We start from the raw sequence: 17,112 nt of genomic DNA, 5'->3' as shown, positions 1-17,112 counted from the left end.
TGATTTTGGGCTACTGGTCTCCAGAACTGTGAGAGAATACATTTCCATTGTTTTAAGCTGCTAAATTTGTGATAATTTTTTACCGCAGCTCTAGGAAACAGACACAGATGCCGTCTAACTTAGCCATCCCCCATCACCTGTGTGCATGGGGATCACAGGTGCAAACAACACCAAGGGCCCAGTGGGACCTGGTTTCTCCCCAGAGTATCTGCTGGAATTCTACCCCTCTCCCCAGGCCCACTGAGCTATCATTTCAGATTTCAAGGGTGTGCGCATGTGTATAGCAGCACAATTCGAAATTGCAAAAACATGGAACCAGCCCAAATGCCCACCAGTCAACAAGTGGATAAAGAAACTGTGGTGTATCTATGCAATGGAATACTACTCAGCCATAAAAAGGCATGAATTAGTGGCATTTGCAGGGCCCTGGATGAGACTGGAGACTATTATTCTAAGTGAAGTAACTCAGGAATGGAAAACCAAACATCATGTGTTCTGGCTCATAAGTGGGAGTTAAGCTAAGAGGATGCAAAGGCATAAGAATGACACAGTGGATTTTGGGAACTTAGTGGGGAAAGGGTGGGATGGGGAGAGGGATAAAGGGTTACATATTGGGTTCAGTGTATACTGCTTGGGAGATGGGTTCACCAAAATCTCACAAATCACCGCTAAAGAACTTACTCGCATAACCCAATACCACCTGTACCCCCAAAAACCTATGGACATAAAAATTAAACTTTAAAATTAAATAAAAGATTTCAGAGGTGTGAAAGCACAGTATTGTATTGGAGGGATCACTTCAAATCCATTCTCATTTCTTTTTTCTAAATTGAGATATAATTTGTACGCCGTGAAATGCACAGATCTTAAGTGCACGGTAGATAGTTTAACTATTTTTGACAAACATAACCCATAATCCATCAAGATACAGAACATCTTCAGTGCTCTCAAGTTTCCTCATGCCTCTCCTGCTCAGTTTCCATCCTTCCCACCAGAAGCTGTTGGGACAATCACTGTTCTGATTTCTTTCACATTGGGTAGCTTTGTCTGTCCGGGGGCTTCACATACCTGGAATCACACAGTAAGTACCTTTTTGTGTCTGGTTTCTTTCACTCTGCATGTTTTCGGATTCTTCCACGTGGTTGCATGTCTCTTTCCTGTTTATTTTTATTATCACAATTTGTTTATCCTTCCTCCTGTTGGGTAACTGGGGTGGTTTCCAGCTTGAGGCTATTGTGAATGAAGTTGTTATAAGTTTAACCACACGCAAGTCTTTGTGTGGACAGATTTTCATTTTCCTTGAGTAAATACATAGAGGTCCTGGGTCCTAGAACCCTAGGTATTTGCTAAGTCATCAAAATAGGTGTATATTTAATTTACCAAACCATTTTCTAAAGTGGTTGTCCTATTTTACACCCCCACCAGCTATGTATGAGAGTTCCAGGCCAGGCATGGTGGCTTATGCCTGTAATCCCAGCACTTTCTGAGAGGCTGAGGCAGGAGGATTGCCTGAGCTCAGCCTGGGCCAACATGGTAAAACCCTGTCTCTACAAAAAATACAAAAATTAGCTGAGTGTGGTGATGTGTGTCTGTAATCCCAGCTACTTGGGAGGCTAAGGTGGGAAGATCGCTTGAGCCAAGAGTTTGAGGCTGCAGTGAAGTATGATTGCACCACTGCACTCCAGCCTGAGCGACACAGCACAACCCTGTCTCAAAAAAAAAACAAAAACAAGAACAAAAAAAACAAAAACAACAACAGCAACAAAAAAACACCAAAAACCAATATTAAGGAATCTTCCATTCAATGAACATGATATATCTCTCTGTTTGACTTAGGGCTTCCTTAATTTTTCTTATCAATGCTTTCCTTATCTTAAATCCTAAGTGTATTATGTTTCTGGATATTAGGGTTTTTGGTTTTTGTATATTGACCTTCTGTGGCTTTGCTAATTTAGCAAATAATTATTAATCATTGTTAATTGATTATTATTAATTCTAGCAGATTTTTCTGTAGATTACTTTGGATTTCTCTTAGACAATCATGTTTTCTGCAAATAATGGCAGGTTTACCTCTTCCTTTCCAGTCTTCATCCCTTTTATTTTCTGTCTTATTGGATTAACTAGAAACTTCAACACAGTGTTGAACAGAAGTGGTCAGTGTGAATATCCTTGCCTTGGTCACAGTCTTTGGGGAACAGTCCCTTCTATTCTAATTTGTGGAAGTTTTTAATATGAATGGATGCTGAAATTTGCCCAATGACTTTTCTGCATAGATTGAAGTAATCAGATGATTTTTCCCTTCTTTATTCTCTTAATATGGTAATGTACATTGGTTGATTTTTTTTGTTTCTTTGAGATGGAGTCTTGCTCTGTTGCCTAGGCTGGAGTGCAGTGGCATGATCTCGGCTCACTGCAACTGCTGCCTCCCAGGTTCAAGCAATTCTCCTGCCTCAGCCTCCTGAGTAGCTGGGATTACAGGCACCCACCACCATGCCTGGCTAATCTTTGTATTTTTAGTAGATGCAGGGGGTTTCACCATGTTGGTCAGGCTGCTCTCAAACTCCTGACCTCATGATCCTCCCGCCTCTGCCTCCCAAAGTGCTGGGATTACAGGCGTGAGCCACCACACCCAGCCATATTGGTAGATTTTTTAATGTTGAACAGACTAGCATTCCTGGAATAAACCTCACTTGCTCATGATGTGTTATCCTCTCTATATATTTTTGAAGTTGTTGCTAATTCCATTAAGGATTTTTGTATCCGTGTCCATGAAGGATGCTGGTTCCTAGTTTTCTATTCCTATAATGTTTTTTGTCTGATTCTGGAATCAGCGTAATATTGGCCACATAAAATGGGTGGGAAGTGTTGCTTCTTCCTCTGTTTTCTGAAAGTGTTTATGTAAGATTGGTGTTATTTCTTACTTAAATTTTTGACAGAATTCATCAGTGAAGCTGTATGAGTCTGGAATTTTCTTTGCGGGAGAGTTTCTGATTATGACTTCAACTTTTCAAATAGATATAGGGCTAATTCAGACTGTCTATTTCTTCTTAAGTCAGTTTTGGGAATGTATATCTTTTGAGTAATTTCTGTTCTTATCATTTATATTATAGAATTGTGGGCATAATGTTTTTAAAATAATATTCCTAATATATTCTTAATGTCTGTTGCATTGGTAGTGATAGCTCCTCTTTCATTCCTGATATTGGTCATTTTGTTTTTTCTCTTTTTTTTTTTTTTTTTTTTTGGAGATGGAGTCTCGCTCTGTTGCCCAGGCTGGAGTGCAGTGGTGCGATCTCGGCTCACTGCAACCTCTGCCTCCCGAGTTCAAGCAATTCTCCTGCCTCTGCCTCCTGAGTAGCTGGGATTACAGGCATGTGCCACCACGCTCAACTAATTTTTGTGTTTTTAGTAGAAACGGGGTTTCACCATGTTGGTCAGGCTGGTCCCGAACCCCTGACCTCGTGATCCACCCGCCTCGGCCTCCCAAAGTGCTGGGATTACAGCCGTGAGCCACCGCGCCCAGCCTGTTTTTTCTCCTTTTTTCTCTTTTTTTCTTAGTGTATAGCTAGAGGTTTATCCATTTTGTTGCTCTTTTTAAAGACCCAGCTTTTGGTTTTCTAAACTGTTTTTAAGCTTTCTAACTTACTGTTTTTCACTCTTATCTTTATTTTCATTATCTTCTTTCCTCTTCTTTCTTTCTTTTGTTTTTTTTTTCTGGGGGTTTTATTGTCGTTGTTGTTGTCATTTTGTTTTGTTTTGAGACAAGATCTCACTGTCACCCAGGCTGGATTGCAGTGGTGCAATCATATCACACTGCAGCCTCAAGCTCCTGGGCTCAAGTGATCATCCCACCTCATTCTCTCAAGTACCTGAGACCACAGGTGCACACCACCATGCCTGGCTAATTTTTTATTTTTATTTTTATAGCAATGAGGTCTCACTAAGCTGCCCAGGCTGGTCTTGAACTCCTGGCATCAAGTGATCCTTCTGCCTCAGCCTCCCATGGTGCTGAGATTACAGGCATGAACCACCATTCCCAGCCTGGCTTCTTAATGCAGAAACTTAGATCTTTAATTTTAAATTATTCTTCTTTTCTGATACGATCATTTAAAGTTATAAAGTCCTCCCTAAGCATTGCTTTAGCAGCATTCCACACATTTTGATGTTTTGTTTTTATTTCCATTCAGTTCAAAACATCTTCAAATGTTTCTTTTGGTTTCTTCTTTAACCAATGGGTTATTTAGGACTGTGTAATTTCATTTCCAAACATCTAGAAAATTTCTAGGTTTCTTTTTATCATAAGTTTCTACTTTAGTTCCATTGTGTCAGAGAACATATTCTATATAATTTTAGTCCTTTAAAAGTTGAGACTTGTTTCATAGACCAACAAAAGATCTTGGTGAATGTTCCACGTACACTTGAAAAGAGTATGTATGGCTGGATGCAGTAGCTCACACCTGTAATCCCAGCACTTTGGGAGGCTGAGGCGGGCAAATCACGAGGTCAGGAGTTCGAGACCAGTCTGGCCAACATGGTGAAACCCTGTCTCTACTAAAAATACAAAAAATTAGCTGGGTGTGGTGGCGGGCGCCTGTAATTCCAGCTGCTCAGGAGGCTGAGGCAGGAGAATCGCTTGAACCCGGGAGGCAGAGGTTGCAGTGAGCCAAGATCATGCCACTGCACTCCAGCCCCGGCGACAGTGTGACACTCAGTCTCAAAAAGAAGAGTATGTATTCTGCAGCTCATAATTGTAGTGTTTTAAACATCAGTTAAGTCAAGTTGGTTGATACTATTATTCAAATCTTCTATAGCCTTCATTTTTATCTATTGGCTCTAACAATTAGTGAAAAAGGGCTGTTGAAATCAACAACCATCATTGTGGATTTTGTCCAATTCTCCTTTCAGTTTTATTTCTTTTGGCCTCACATGCCTTGAAGCTTTAGAACTGGTGCATACACATTTCAGATTGTTTTGTCTTCTTGATGAATTGACTCTATTTTCATTATGAAATGTCCCTCTTTATCCCTGGTAACACACCTCTTCCTGAAGTCTACTCTTCTGATATTAATATTGCCATTTCAGTTTTTATGAATAGCATTTCCATCTTTTTACTGTTACCTTCTCTACATCTTTATGTTTAAAGTGTGTCTGTTATCGACGTCATAGAATTGAATCCTCTTTAATCCACCCTGATCACCTCTGCCTTTTCATTGAAGTGTTCAGTTCTTTAAAAAATAGCCAGGCATGGTGGTGGGTGCCTGCAATCCCAGCTGCTCAGGAGGCTGAGGCACGAGAATCACGTGAACCTGGGAGGTGGAGATTGCAGCGGACCAAGGTTGGCCATGAGGTGGGATTTGTGGAGGGTCGGATTCACTGGGCATCCTGTGTCCAAAGAAGACCTCAAGTGCACTGAAAAAACTTGTATGAAATGTTATCTGATTTTTAAATATTTAACTTATTTGGGGTTTTTTTTAAAGATTTTTTAAAAAATTCTATCGCTTTTGGAGTACTAGTCGTTTTTAGTTACATGGACGAATTCTATAGTGCTTCAGACCAAAGTCCTGAAAGACTCAGGCAGGGAGTGAACCGGCACTCGGCGACCCACATCTCTGCGCACGGGAAGGGGTCAGGCAGGAAGTGAACCGGAAGTCGGGGACCCTTGTCTCTGCGCACGGGGAGGGGTGACTTGAAGCGGCGTTTATCAATGTGTGTGAGCGTCACCTGGGGAACCTGTTAAACCGCAGGCTCCGTTCCGAAGGGCTGAGGTGAGGCTCAAAATGCGGCAGGTGAAGCACCAGTTTATGCTGACGCTGCGGCTGACGGGCGACACTTTGAGGAATTTGAGGCAGTGAGCAGGGGCTGTGGAGGGCAGTTGCATATATGCGGAGTCAGCTCTAAACCCGGTCAATGGGGAGAAGAGAGTTTGATTTACACAAACTCAGCTTACCCGTAACATTTAATCCTGGAAGCCAGCCGCACCTGTTGGTGCTGACAGTGATACCTGAGGGGTTCCGGCTCCAGCATCCCAAAAACCTCAGCCATGACCCTAGGAGGGTTCCCTGCAGAGGAGCAGGGAGCAAAACCTGAGCTGTTCCTACTCGTTCAGGAGCTGGGACCCAAATGCCTGCAGAATTGGAATACACTTCTGTTAAAAAAAAAAAAAAAAAAAAAAAAATCCGGTGAGAAAAAAAATCCCTCAAAAACTCTATTACCTTCTGTCATAAACTTTTTACCAGAATATAATCCTGTGCGTCTTGACCACAGACTAAATCTAAAGTTCTGCGTTGCAGGCTCTGCTGGGGGGAGCATAGCTCCTTCTCACTTCTGTCGAGTATTTGCGTTTTGCAGGGAGGGGTCTGTGTACCAGCTCCTGTGTGCAGTGCACATGCAGGCTGTCTGCACAGGTGTGACCTCTGTGCAGGGAAATGACACATCCCCACACTATCCACACACACTAGGACTGCAGACCCTGTGTTCCACACACGTGGACACGCTTGAGTAGATATTAGCCTGACGTCGGCACCAACCAAATGGATTGGGTTTTTCCGAGCATGTTTGGGAAATTAACAGTCACGTTCTCACTTCAGCTTCCTGAATTGTGTTTAAAATAGTCCGTGTCTTCTCCGTAGGACTTCAGATATTAGTGAGTTCTGGATTGGGGATTTAACTCATAAACTCATGCAAGATGATGATAATAAAGGCTCCCGTTTATGGAGCTCCTACTGTATGCCAGGCATGTTCTTTAGAAATTTGTTTAATCATCCCTAAAATCCTGCAAACTATGGGCATTATTATTCCTGTATTATAGGAAGAGAAAATGAAGCCAGGAGTAGTGGCAGGCATAGGGTGGTCCTGGGTTTCATGTGTTCTGTGGAATATGAAGGAGGAACTATAGGGTTCCTCTGATCTTTTTGGGTTGTGGGCAGAAGGTATCTGGAAGTCACTACCAGGAAGGCTGGCTGGTGGCGAGGACTCCGCACCATCCAGTCCATTGTGAGGCAGAGTGGACTATGCTGTGTGCCCCCAGCTCACACACAGCAGTGAGCAGAGGCACTGGGTGCTTTCTGAGCCCCCGTGGCTTTCCCTTAAGCTCCTATGCTGAGCTCTGTATGATTCCCAGTGCCTCCCTTCTGCTGTGGACAATGTTCCATCAGAGGGTTTTATTATTATTATTATTATTATTAAAGACAGGGTCTCGTTCTGTCACCCAGGCTGGAGTGCAGTGACATGATTATGGCTCACTGCTCCTTGAACTCCCGGGCTCAAGTGATCCTCCCACCTTAGCCTCCCGAGTAGCTGGGACCACAGGTGCACACCACCATGCCTGGCTAATGTTATAAAATTTTTTGTAGAGAGGTCTTACTATGTTGCCCAGGCTGGTCTCGAACTCTTGGGCTCAAGTGATCCTCCTACCTCAGCCTCCCAAATTGCTGGGATTACAGGTGTCAGCCACTGGGCCCAGCCTATCAGAGGGTTTTAAAGAGAAGACAGAAGCTGGGTCTCTGATCTGCGGCAGAGGGTATTAGTCAGAGACGTGGAAACAGTAGGATACATAGAGACGTATATAAAAGGGGATTTAATTATGGGAATTGGATTACGTGATTATGGAAGCCAAGAAGCCCCATGATATGCTCTATGCAAGCTGGAGAATCACAGAAGCCAGGGCCGGGCGTGGTGGCTCCCACCTGTAGTCCCAACACTTCCAGAGGCCAAGGCAGGAGGATCATTTGAGCCTAGGAATTCAAGACCAGCCTGAGCAACATAGTGAGTCCCCATCTCTAAAAAAAATTTAAAAACTTAGCCAAGCATGGTGATGCACACCTGTAGTCCCAGCTACTCAGGAGGCTGAGGCGGGTGAATCACTTGAGTCCAGGAGTTCAAGGCTGTAGTGGGCCATGATCTTGCACTCCAGCCTTGGCAACAGAGCAAGACCCTGTCTCAAAAAAGAAGAAAGGAAGGGAGGGAGAGAGGGAAGGAGAGAGAAAGAAGGAAAGAGAAAGAAAAAAGGAGAGAGAGAGAAAAGAAAGCAAGCTAGTATATAATTCAGTCCCAGTTGGAAGGTCCGAAAACAAGGGAGTCCATGGTGTCAGTCCCAGAGTTCGAAGGCCCAGAACCAAGAGCTGCAGTGTCAGAGGGCAGGAGAAGACAGATGTCCCAGTTCAAGAGAATTTGTCCTTCCTCCAACTGTTTGTTCTATCAGGGGCCCTGGACAGATGGGATGGTGCCCAGCCACGTTGGGGAGGGCAGATCTTAACTCAGTCTACTGATTCAAATGCTGAGCTCCTCCACAAACATCCTCACAGATGTTTTACCAGCTATCTGGGCATCCCTTAGCCCAATCAGGTGGACACATAAAATTAACCATCACATGGAGTACGCCGCTGCTGTGCCCAGAGCTTCCTGGAGACCCAAGGAGGGGACATCTGTGCCACCTCCAACTCTGCCTGAACGATCAGCCCCTCCTTGTCCTTCCAGGCCAGAGGCTGCCCCTCTGCAGCGGGGCCCATGTGGCCCTAGAAAGGGCCCAGTGAGGGGCAGCGGGAGAGGAAGGGTTAACCGAGTAGTGGGTTCTGTTGCCCGCAGGTGTTCACGTTCCCTCCGCCTCTCCAGGCTGGCTTCCACGGCGACTTCATTAGCAGCAGGCTGCTAATTAAATGTCATATTTATGATCAGAAAATAAAATCACTGGACCTTTTTGAAATAGGATTTTATGAGTTTTGGCTCCGGCAGCTGAATCAGCAGTCAAGGGCCTGTCTGTTTGGAACTACAGCTTTAAGGCGGAGATAAAGAAAACAAATAGTGCCAGGTAGGAGGTGGTATCCTGAGTGCTTGGACAGGCCTAGGCCTGAACTGGTTTGGGGGCCTCGGAAGGACAGACCTGGCTCCACTAGAGAAGCAGCACTAGAAAAGAAGGCTCCTGGCCGGGCGCGGTGGCTCACGCCTGTAATCCCAGCACTTGGGGAGGCCGAGGCGGGTTGATCACCTGAGGTTGGGAGTTCGAGACCAGCCTGGCCAACATGGTGAAACCCCATCTCTACTAAAAATACAAAAATTAGCTGAGCATGGTGGTGCACGCCTGTAATCTCAGCTACTCAGGAGGCTGAGGTGGGAGAAATTGCTTGAACCCAAGAGGCAGAGGTTGCAGTGAGCCGAGATTGTACCACTGCACTCTAGCCTGGACAACACAGTATGATTCCGTCTAAAAAAAAGAAAAAGGAAAGAGGGCTGCCTCCGAGCCCGCTTGTTGAGGCTCAGGAGTCCAGGCTGGGGCTCAAACCCCAAAGCCCCTAAGTCCACATCAGGTCAGCCCCGTCTCCAGGGTCACCAGGCTCCTCTGGGGTGACTTATTGGCAGAACCACTTGTTTTGTATTTTATGTTTCTTGTCATACTAGAAAAATCACTCCTCACCGACAAGCTCAGGCTCCCACCTCCCTGGGCGTGTGCACCGGAAGCTCTCAGATGCCACTTCCTTTATGTGTGTAACTTAGTTACTGCCGCCTCCTCCAAGGAGTCCCTCTTCTCTGTGGCCTCAGGTGACCCCCTCTTTTCTGTGCTGCTCATGGGGGGACTCAGCTCCTTCTGCCCCATGGCGCTGGTGATCCTTGCTGTGCTCCCTGTAGCAGCCCAGTAGGAATCTTTTCACCCTCTCACGGGGAAATGGGAATCAAGCCTGAATTCCACCAGCCATGTTTTGGTCTCTCTGATGGGGTGTGTTTCAGAATCCAAAGTTGGAAGGGACTTTTACCTCCAGGGGGTCTGGCCCCACCTTTGAAGGTGTTGACATCTTTTCCCCCTGAAATTGCCAGCCCCATATTGAATCAGCTTCCTTCTGACTCTTTTTGGTGGGTTTCAGTCTCCCGATATCATTATCACTGTCTCTCCCGCCTAAGCCGGGAAGGATGAGGTCAACGTCCCCTCGGCTCCTATACAAGTGAACACCAGTTTCTCAGCCCTTGCTTCCTGGCCCTGTGCAACAGCACTCAAATCTACTATCGTAGCCGGCTTCCTCCCTATTTCCCAGCCTATACCAATCAAAAGAATACTTGCTGTTCCCCTTCTTTTCTTCCAAAAACTTGAGGTGTAATCAGTGAGCTGCACGGACCTTCCCAACCTTCCCAGAAAGTGCTAGCGCTGGAAAGATCAGAGCGGAGGTGTGAGGAGATCAGGGTCAGTCCCTGCTGCTCCCCTAATTCTCCATGGTGGCCCTGGGCTGGGGGCACCGTGTCTTCCTCCCCCAGACAGTCCTACTCCAGGGCGTTTACTCAAAAGAAGTGACAACACGTCCACATGAAGATCTGTACAGGAAGGTCCCAGGCAAATGAAACAACCCACATGTCCAGCGAAAGATACACAAGTCAGGAAAATGTGAGACACGCATCGATGGGATACTGCCCAGTGACAAACAGGAACGCATGACTGACACCAGCCTCACACGCTGCATGAAAGGAGCCAGACCCTAAAGAAGATGGATGCCCTAGCTCAAGAGGGCAAATTCTTCCTTCCTCCGACTTTCTGTTCTATCAGGGGGTCCTCGGCAGATTGGATGGCGCCCGTCCACATTAAGGAGGATGGGTCTTCTTGACTCCGTCCACTGATTCAAATGCTGAGAAACAACCTCAACAACACACCCAGAAATGTTTTACCAGCTATCTGGGCATCCCTTAGCCCAGTCAAATTGACGCAGAAAATTAACCATTGCACGGAGTACACCAGCTGCAGTGCCCAGAGCTTCCTGGAGACCCAAGGAGGAGACGTCTGAGTAGAACAACACATTATTCTACTCTCCTAAGGTTCAAGCAAAGGCAAAGCTGATGGAAATCACAGGAGCGGTTGCCTTTGGGGGCCACAGGGGGATGGAAAGGGCCATGGAGAACTTCTTGGTGGGGGGGCACCATGCTCTGTATCACGACTGAGGTCTTGGTTGCGTGGGCGTCTTCCTATCTCATCCAACTGTGTACTGAAGGTCCGTGCAGCCCACTCATTACACCTCAGTTTTTTGGAAGAAAAGAAGGGAAACGGCGAGTATTCTTGCGATCGGTATAGGCTGGGAAGTAGGGAGGAAGCCGGCTATGATAGTAGATTTGGGTGCTGTTGCACACAGGGCCAGGAAGCAATGGCCGAGAAACTGGTGTTCGCTTGTATAGGAGCGGAGGGGACGTTGACAGCTTTGGGGAAGGAATTGATCACCTGCATCCACATGTCGCTGGGGTGGGCGGTGTTCATGCATTGCCTCCATTCATTCCCACAACTCTGATCGCCCCTCATTCCCTGGTGAAGACACGATGTTCCAGCCCATCTGCCCTCTAGGCGTCTACACCACAGGGCCTCCCAGGGGAATGAGGTGGTCAGAGCTCTGCAGGCGGCCTGCCATGCAAAGACGCAAAGAGAAGACGCAGGTTGTCAGAGAGGGTTAGGGTTCAAGGTGGATCCTGGGTAGGGGCAGCAGATGGGGGAGTCCAAAGTACTTTGGGCTCCACACCCACTAATAAACTTCAAAGAGACAGAGGAGAAAAGGGTACGTATCATGGGGTGCACGCTCATAGAAGAGTGTTCCCCGGAACGGCCGAGGCCCCGCAATTCCTGCTGGCCAGTCTTCCTCCTCTGTGGAATTCAAAGGCAGAGAAGGCCAGAGAGGTCCCCTGGGTGAGGTCTGGCGTGGCCCGGGGCCCAGTGGGGAGAGCAGAGCAGAGGTGCGAACAGTGACTGACGACCCCGGGTTCCCGCCGTGTCCCCCCCTGCCCCGCTACCCTCCTGGCCCTGATGACAGACGCACCCTGATCCCTGCAGTTCCTGCCTGCCCTGCACAGCGTGGGTCCCTTTCTGCTCTCCCAGCCTCCCCACTCCCATGAGTGGAAAGTCACCCACAGATTCTGCTCAGAACAAAAAAAAAAGAGGGAAGTAAGGCAGCCCACCCCCAGTCCCCACTTCTGCCCCTGCTAAAAATAGAGGCGGCATCTGAGTGGGGCATCGGTGTGGGCTTCCGGGGGAGGTGGCTGCTCTCCTGCAGCCTTGGTGTTTTCTGGGGAATCAACAGGAGGAGAGAGAATTTAAGAGGAACACGAGGGACCCCCAGGACCCAGCTGGCTCACAACCGTGTGAGTACGTTTCCCACCTGGCCGGTCCCATGACTGAGGCCCACGGGTGCAGCGCTGGTGAAGCCCTGTCTCTGGGGGGCTGCCGTGGGACCCCCTCTCCCCAGCACCTGGCCCCCTTGTCCTGTCCATGCCCGTGTGTTTTCATGGCTTCACGCACACCTCTTTGCATCTCCTAATTTCCTAAACCAGATGTGGAGTCCCAGCAGCAGGTGCTGGGGCGACTGTCTCATGCCATGGCTTAGATTGCACAGAGCTCCATGGATCCAGCCCGCAGACGCTCTCCATATGTGCCTGGTGACCCACATGGGCCAGGATGCTCCCATTGTCATGTGGCGCTGGGTCTTATTTTCTTCTGACTGGGACGGTGCCGGGGGCTGGGGAGTGGGGCCCAGTGCACAGAGTGTGCCTCAAGGCCTGAGATGCCCGTGGCCCCCAGCCGGGTGGAGAGGAAGTGTGTACAGGGTCTGTTTCCAAAACGTGGGGCCTTGCAGCCGGGCCCTCTCTGGGTCTGGGAAGGGTTCGTGTTCCCCACCCCTCAACCCCGCAAGCACCTTCCAGACAGTTCCTCTGGGATCTCTTGAGATTGCAAATGCTAAGAAATGAGGCTGTGGTTCGCTGGTGTCCAGCAGGGCACCCAAGGCCCAGCCCTTGGCCACAATCACCGGAGGACAAACCAGGTGACTGTGGGGCAAGGAGCTTCCCAAAGAGACAGTAGGACTGGGGACCCCAAAGGGGAAGTTCCCCTCCCTCCGGGATCCCTGAAAGGGATCCGAGTAGATTCCTCAATTCCTGGTGAAACACTTTGGAAATTTCTTAAGTCCTGAGGGCTTGAAGACCCTCGGCAGCCCCTTGGTAACTTTTGCTTGCGAGAGACTACAGCCTTTTTGGGGCTTCGCTGACTTAAGTGGTTTGAAAGCATAAGCTGGTCCTCAGAGGCCTCCTTTGAAATGCGAAACAGAATGATAGGCTCTTGGTGTCTATAGGTCACATACTGCGTAACGTCCGTCTAACAGCCCTGAGGGCAGAGATTTCGGGGTGACCCCCAGCCATCACTGCCTGGCGGGTGGAGCCCCTCCTGCAACACGCTCCTGTCACCTTAAATCCTGGCTTCCTAAGCGGGCTCCTTCATAGCTCCCTGCACACAGGGAAGAAGAGACAGATGATCAGGGAGCAGCCAGTTACCCCCTCTCCGCTGCTAAGGAAACGCATTCCTAACAACCTCACGTCCATACTGATCGACCGTTTCTGGGTGCAGTTTTGACGGGTGCCTTATTTCATTATTGGTGATTGTATCATTTGGCGCAAACGTAAGAAAGACTTCCCTGTTTGCATCTCATTTGTCGTCTGGCACTTACACGGCGGGAGGGTACAGACGATCTCTGAGCCTGCAGAATCCCAGGGTCTTCTCACTGTTGCTGGGGAGCGTATTTCCATCACCACTGCGGTGTGGGAGGCAGAAACCATTGGAAAAACGTGGTCTCACGTTTGCTGGTCTTGGATTGTAGTAGAGAAAGTGCAAAGAAATAGCCACCCCAGGCTCCAAGCCCGACAAATTTATCTAAAGACGTTTTTACACAATAGAGGCATTAACAGAGAGGGTGGGGGCACACCACGGGAGTCTGCCCCCTTAGAAGAAGAAAAATGGGTGCATTTCGAGATGTGTTTGGCTCCTCTTACCTTGCACGGATAGGCGGAAAGTGTCAGTCTGAGTATTTTAAAGTTTCAAGATCACTGATGGGTCGGAAACAGGTGAGCCAGCCTCCGGGAAATTACTCAAGTTCTTGAGCAAGTTGCCTGCAGTCCCAGGAGCTCTCAGGAGAATGGGCGTGACCAGAGATGGTTGCAGCACCCCCACCCCCTGGCCGGACCGCCCTCTCACTTTCTCACCCGGCACCCGGTGCCTGCGCCACCCCCACCATCTTCTCCCTCGGAGTTGCCGTTCTTCATTTCTCTTTCCTTTTCTCAGCTCTGCACCTGTGGGTACAATGTAAAACCCTGAGTTCTTGTTCCCTTTTCTGTCACAAGGCCCCTGTCCCGCCGTCCCCTCTTCTCCCACTCACCTCACGCTCTTTCTCCGCCTCTGCTTCTATCTTATCTTTTCCTTGACCCAGCATCCTGTAAGTGTAGATCACAATGTCAGGAGATCGAGACCATCCTGGCCAACAAGGTGAAACCCCCTCTCTACTAAAAATACAAAAATTAGCGCATGGTGGCAGGTGCCTGTAGTCCCAGCTACTCAGGAGGCTGAGGCAGGAGAATCGCTTGAGCCCAGGAGGCAGAGGTTTTAGTGAGCCAAGATCACGCCACTGCACTCCAGCCTGGCGACAGAGTGAGACTCTGTCTTAAAAAAAAAAGCGGGGGGGGGCCGGGCGCGGTGGCTCACGCCTGTAATCCCACCACTTTGGGAGGCCGAGGCGAGCAGATCACGAGATCAGGAGATCGAGACCATCCTGGCTAACACGGTGAAACCCCGTCTCTACTAAAAATACAAAAAATTAGCCAGGCATGGTGGCGTGCGCCTGTAATCCCAGCTACTCGGGAGGCTGAGGCGAGAGAATGGCTTGAACCCAGGAGGCAGAGGTTGCAGTGAGCCAAGATGGCACCACTGCTCTCCAACCTAGTGACAAAGCGAGACTCCATCTCAAAAAAAAAAAAAAAAAAAAAAAAGGCATTCCTGCGATTCCCACGTGGACTGTTGCCTCCCATGACAAGCACACGGCCTCCCCAGAGGGCTCCTCAAGTCCTAGCTTCCCCACAACCTGTGTCATCCCTTGGTGTCCCCTCCCCAAGACTAGGAAGTCTCAGGTCTTCACCAGAGATGATCATAGCTTCCTGCCCAGGCTGTTTGGGGCTTGGAGTCACTGAGGGTTTGGGGCCTAGCCCCTGCTCACCTCGGCTCAAAACATTGTAGCTGTTTTTATTTTAGTTTAGTTTATTTTTGAGACAGGGTCTTGCTCTGTCGCCCAGGCTAGAGTGTAATGGTGTGATCATAGCTCACTGCAGCCTCAAACTCCTGGGTCAAGCAATCCTCCCACCTCAGTCTCCTGAGTAGCTGAGACTACAGACATGCCCCACCACGCCTGCCTAATCTTTTTATTTTTTGCCGAGATGGGGTCTTGCTATGTTGCCCAGACTGGTCTCAGACTCCTGGGCTCAAGTAATCCTCCTGCCTCAGCCCCCCAAAGTGCTGGGACTACAGGCGTGAGCTACTGCACCCAGCCTCTTTCTATTTATTTATTGAAGTAAGATTCATATAACATAAAAGTCACCATTTTAAAATCAATAATCTGGTGGCATCTAGTACATTCACAATGCTATGTAACAATCATCTCTATCCAGCCCCAAGACACTTTCATCACCCCAAAAGGAAACCTCGTCCCCATTAATACTCACCCCCTCCTCCATCCGTGCCTCCCCCCAGTTCCTGGTACCCACCAACCTGCCTTCTGTCTCTATGGATTTGCCTATTCTGGGTATTTCATCTAAATGGCATCTTATGATGTGCGGCCTTTTGTGTCTGGCTTCTTTCACTGAGCATAGTGTTGGCAAGGCTCATCTGTGCCATAGCAAGCAGCAATGCTTCTTCGTGCCTTTGTATGGATGAATAATATTCCATTCTATGGATAAGATGTCTTTTTCTTTTTTTGACAGTTTTACTCTGTCACCCAGACTGGAGTGCAGTGGTGCAATCTCAGCTCACTACAACCTCCGCCTCCCGGGTTCAAGTGATTCTCCTGCCTCAGCCTCCCAAGTAACTGGGATTACAGGGACCTGCCACCACGCCCAGCTAATTTTTGCGGGGTTTTTTGTTGGTCTGTTTGTTTGTTTGAGACGGAGTTTTTGCTCTTATCGCCCAGGCTGGAGTGCAGTGGCGCCATCTCGGCTCACTGCAACCTCTGCCTCCCGGGTTCAAGCAATTCTCCTGCTTCAGCCTCCCGAGTAACTGGGATTACAGGGGTCCACCACCATGCCCAGCTAATTTTTGTGATTGTTTGTTTGTTTGTTTGTTTGAGACAGAGCTTTGCTCTTGTTGCCCAGGCTGGAGTACAGTGGCGCCATCTCGGCTCGCTGCAATCTCCGCCTCCCAGGTTCAAGCAATTCTCCTGCCTCAGCCTCCGGAGTAACTGGGATTACAGGCACATGCCACCATGACCGGCTAATTTTTGTATTTTTAATAGAGACGGGGTTTCACCGTGTTGGTCAAGCTGGTCTCGAACTCCTGATGTCAAATGATACGCCCACCTCCACCTCCCAAAGTTCTGGGATTACAGGCGTGAGCCAACGCACCTGGCCTGATGTCTTTATTTTAAATGTCACTGGCATGAAGGGTTCAGGGCTTCAGGGACTGTGAAGGGAGCGGGGCAGAGAGAAAAGGACCAGCAACTTGCTCAACACCAAATGCAGCGAACAAAGCAGACTCCAAGTATCTCAGCCCCTCTCCCTCGTCATCCCACAGAGCAGCTCTGTCTTATTGGTGAAGGCGGCGCTCCAAGCCAGCCCTTCCAGGAGGCTGGTTAGAGGAACAGAGCAGCTTCAACCAGGCTTCCCGAGCTGCAGCTTGGCTCTGCTCCTGAGTACATTATAACAATTAATTACAGCCAATCCTGGGTTATCTGGAGTAATGGGGGACCCGAATAACACAGAACTACTTGAAACGTGGGCTGCAGGGGTGGCGGGAACAGAGAGGGCCCCCTTCCATGAGAGAGCTGTTTATTTTGTAGTTAATTATAAGTAAAGAGACCCTTTCTGAATCCCTGCTCTCTCTCCATCTTTCTCCCTCTCAGATGCCCCACATTTAATTGGATGCACAAACCTATTTTGCTCCCAACATAGTGGTACTCAATTAATGCATTTCAACGCACAGGCTCCCCTGGCATCTTGTTGGCAGAATTCTCCGAGATGGAAAATGCGACTGGTTTGAATTCCGTTTCTGTGCCCACCTAACCTCAGATGGAGACACTCATTGTTATAATAATTGTGATAATAAGAGGGCCGGATGTAGGTTTCATGCTTTAC

At 48.4% G+C, this 17,112-nt stretch overlaps 1 protein-coding gene across 3 annotated transcripts in view; it reads left to right on the top strand.

Moving 5' to 3' along the window:
* CARD11 (caspase recruitment domain family member 11) overlaps window positions 1-17,112 on the top strand; it is a 137,910-nt gene that overhangs the window by 51,481 nt on the left and 69,317 nt on the right. Inside the window, exon 2 of one of the 3 annotated variants that reach the window (XM_063646051.1) lies at window positions 12,036-12,096. The exons of the other annotated variants lie outside the window; for them this stretch is intronic. The gene's annotated coding sequence lies outside the window, so the exon portion shown is untranslated. The remainder of the gene's footprint in view (window positions 1-12,035; window positions 12,097-17,112) is intronic. 3 annotated transcript variants of the gene reach the window in all.

This window comes from Symphalangus syndactylus, chromosome 9, assembly GCF_028878055.3.
Source record: "Symphalangus syndactylus isolate Jambi chromosome 9, NHGRI_mSymSyn1-v2.1_pri, whole genome shotgun sequence".
Taxonomy (NCBI): Eukaryota; Metazoa; Chordata; class Mammalia; order Primates; family Hylobatidae; genus Symphalangus; species Symphalangus syndactylus.
This window is presented reverse-complemented; position numbering and strand designations above follow the sequence as displayed.